We start from the raw sequence: 3,505 nt of genomic DNA, 5'->3' as shown, positions 1-3,505 counted from the left end.
TTCCTGCCCCTAGTTGGTGTCCGGCCCAGTGTATGGTCAGTAAATACTGGCTGAACGGAAGCTCACTGGTTCGAGGAGCCCGGTCCGGTCCTGCAGCTCAGGGCAGGTTCTGGATGCAATTCCCAGGGGGCGACACAGGGGGAGGCAGCCCTAGGCTGGCAAGCTGGGGGCCCCAGCATCCAACACGTGCCCCATCTGTGGCACGTGCTGGGGGCAAGGGGACGTCATCAGGGCCTGCCAGCTTCAGCAGACTCACTGTGGGGACACAGCAAGAAGGGCTCTGCCACTCCTTCTTCAGCTGGTCAGGTCACCACTGGGATTTCACACCTCCACTGCGACCCACTCCAAGTTCTGGGCGGTTGTGCAGGCCCAGAGAGATGTGCTCGAGAGTGTTCCACACGGGGAGCTGGAGATCGCTTCAAACTGCAGCCCCAGGCACTTTTCTCTGAAAACATCTCAGGATTTTCATAGCTTTTTTTTTTTTCCTATGAAATTTCTTTCTTCTCATTTCTGTTAACTTTGCTAGTTAAACTGTCAGGCCAATTTTGAAACAGAGTAAAATCTTTGTCCCTCCTCCCATCCTAAAGCCAAAATCTATTTTGGTTCATATAAAAATGATCAAATTACAGCTTCTGGCATGTTCCTTAACTAAGAAAAAATAACTTGGATTAACTAGTGTCAATAAACTAAGTATTTCAATTAAATTCTAACATTAGTAAAAATATCAGTCATACCAGTCTAAATCTCAACCAACCTTCAAACAGTATGTCTAACTCTCAAAGCAGCTGTCTGCAAAAGCAGTTTCTATTACTCATATGAAACTTCAGGCAATAAAAGGCCTTGCTTGAGGGACTCAAAGAAAGGGCGAATGGCTTAGGCTCAAAAGCAGAGCCTGGGCAGGGCTGGACTTTCCATAATAGGTCATTTAAGCTGAAACGAAGAGAAAAGCACCCCTTTCCCCAGTTTCTGTCCTTCAGACAGACTCCCAGTGGGCTCTCAGGGAGTCGCAGACAGGGGAGTCCTACAGCTGGTGGAGGCACAGAAAGCGACCTTCTGGATCCTTTCAGTTTGATGAAAAGAGAGGGCTTTCCAGCACATTCTTGCTGCACAAACTCCACTCACTGGCATTCGTGTACATTCAAGTCCTAACATGAGGCCATGGAAAGACCCCAGTGTGTTTGTGCTCACGCGCTGAGTGAACCTCCTGCCTGGCTGTCGTGGCACATGGGACTCAGGGAGCAGAAGGCTCCAGCTGTGCACCAGTGGCAGTGACTTAGAACCCATTAGATCACTATTGTGGATGTGCTCACATCACCACTTGCTCATCAGCGTGAAACTAGGGGCCTTATTCTTCTCATGGGAGTGAGGGACCTGGCAAAGACCCATCCTCCAGCACTTCATTCAACAAACCTTCACTGAGCATCTGGGGGGCCAGGCAATGTGCCAGGATTTACAACGGTGATCGAACGGATCCTGGACCTAAAGATGCTCGTAGTCTAATGGGATAGACATTCCTTAACAGATTATCACAGTGCAGCCCTAACAGGTGTGTGGGTGGCATAATCGTGGGAATACAGGGGGGCACCTAGCCCAGGAAGTGGGGGGTGGGATGTGCAGACAAAAGGCACAGCAGCTGCAGACAGGAACTGAGGGAAAGGCGCGTGGAATGGCACAAGGTGCACATCCAGGCATAGACGGGGGGTGGGGGGGGATCTCCAAATCAAATGCTGGCACTGTGTGCACTTGCAGCGTATAAACATCCAAAATGCATTCATCATTATCTATTTAAATTTTGGAGTAAAGATTCTGTGCTTATCTTAAGATCTCATTAGTTTGTAAAGGCGATTAATATGAGATTACTTGAATTAAAATTGATTTTATTTTCAAACCAAAAAGGGGGGAGGGAATAGACAAATTTATATTTGATATTTCTAAATTATGCAGAAGCTATTTACTTCAACAATTGGCCTTAATTTTATGACTGTAACCATTTCAACTAATTCTTCTTAGCCAGTTGTTGATATCTTTTATTCTATTAAACCAACTTCATATGTGAAAACGAAAGCAAAGGATTTTTGCTTAGAAACAGTTTTCAGAACTGACTGGCACTTTGCAGGGTGGCTAGCAATTCGGTTTACTTGAATACTCTTGAAAAAGCTAGTAAAATGCAAGACTCATCATTTGACGTGTACTTTGAGTGGTAATGTGGCTGTATCAGTCAGGGTCCAGTCAGGAAAACTGAAACCGCACTAGCGAGTTTGACAGAGAGAATTTAATAGAGGAACTTTGTTCTGTAATCAGGAGCAAGGATAAAATGGAACACCTTGGTAATCCAGATGCAACAACAGCAGGGAGCAGCTGCTCCCCTCTGGGCTGCGGACAGGAAGACAAGAGGCTGGAGTGATCAGAACCTCAGAGCTCAAAGGAGCGGGCCCTGCCCAGCTGGGATTCAGACCACGGAGGGGACGCTGCCTGAATGGGGCTGGGACATCTGGGAGACGGAATGAAGCTGGTCTGGGGACGCAGAAAAGCTGGAGGATGCAACCGGCCACCACAGTCAGGGCTTTTGGGGGGGTACCAAAGGGAACAATCGCCCAGAGCACGGAGAAAGGGCCTTGGGCGCCCTCCAGTCCGGGGCTTCCCCGCCCCGCGCGGTCAGACCGAACCCGGAGCCCCAGGCCATGGGCAAGGCCGCGGCGCAGCGGCGGAGCAGGGCCAGCCGGCGGACGGGGGCTCGGGAGGGCGACCACGCCCAGGACGAACGTCCCGAGGAACAAGGGGAGCATCACCCATGACGTTACCGTCACACACTACCTGCCCAACGAGGAAATTCAAACTGCTTACGGGAAATCTGCTTGAGAGTAAGAAACAAAATACGGCGGCCGGAGGCGGAACTAACTCCTGTTCTCAGAGGGCGGCGCCTGCTTCCAGACGAATCTTCCCGGGACGCCGACTGCTTCATCTCCGCAAGCCCTCGGACGTCGGGTATGGGTGGCGCCCGGCTTTGTCCTCTCCTCCTGCGGCCCGCCCGCCTGCTCTCTGCTTGGGGTCGAATGACCCCAGGGGAAGGCGGGTGGAAGGATGCGAGGTGCGCAGGGTCCAGACCGGGCCGTAAACTCGCCTGTGGGCAAGCCCGTCTCCTCTCCCAGGGTTGGTGGTGATGTCACAAGATGGCAGCGTTCGAATGAGGAGCCGGCGCCTTCCGCTGCCCCCCAACAGTCTGGGCAGGCGCCCCAAGGCCGGGCTTCCTTTATGTGCAGCCTAAGCCAGACAAGCTAAGGCGGGGGGTACCCAGCAGACGCTCACTAAACGATGTAAAACATTTTCATTATGAAATGCAGGTATATTTTTCCTGATAAATATTCATAAAATAGAACCACAATTCAGGAATTTGCTCTTTTTTTCCCAAACATGAATGACCCAAATGTACTAGGTCTCGCTAGGTCCTCTCAAGCTTTAGAACCTAGAACAATTGGTTTGAAAATCATCACACCTCTTCCTAATG

At 50.6% G+C, this 3,505-nt stretch overlaps 1 long non-coding RNA gene across 1 annotated transcript; it reads right to left on the bottom strand.

Annotated features, from left to right (window-relative positions):
* Positions 1 to 2,252: 2,252 nt before the first annotated feature.
* LOC139077198 (uncharacterized) lies at positions 2,253 to 3,119 on the bottom strand. Its single transcript, XR_011529516.1, has 2 exons — positions 2,845 to 3,119; positions 2,253 to 2,373 (listed from the first exon to the last, which is right to left on the bottom strand). It is a non-coding gene; the product is annotated as an uncharacterized lncRNA (long non-coding RNA).
* Positions 3,120 to 3,505: the final 386 nt, after the last annotated feature.

Source organism: Equus przewalskii, chromosome 19 (genome assembly GCF_037783145.1).
Source record: "Equus przewalskii isolate Varuska chromosome 19, EquPr2, whole genome shotgun sequence".
Taxonomy (NCBI): domain Eukaryota; kingdom Metazoa; phylum Chordata; class Mammalia; order Perissodactyla; family Equidae; genus Equus; species Equus przewalskii.
This window is presented reverse-complemented; position numbering and strand designations above follow the sequence as displayed.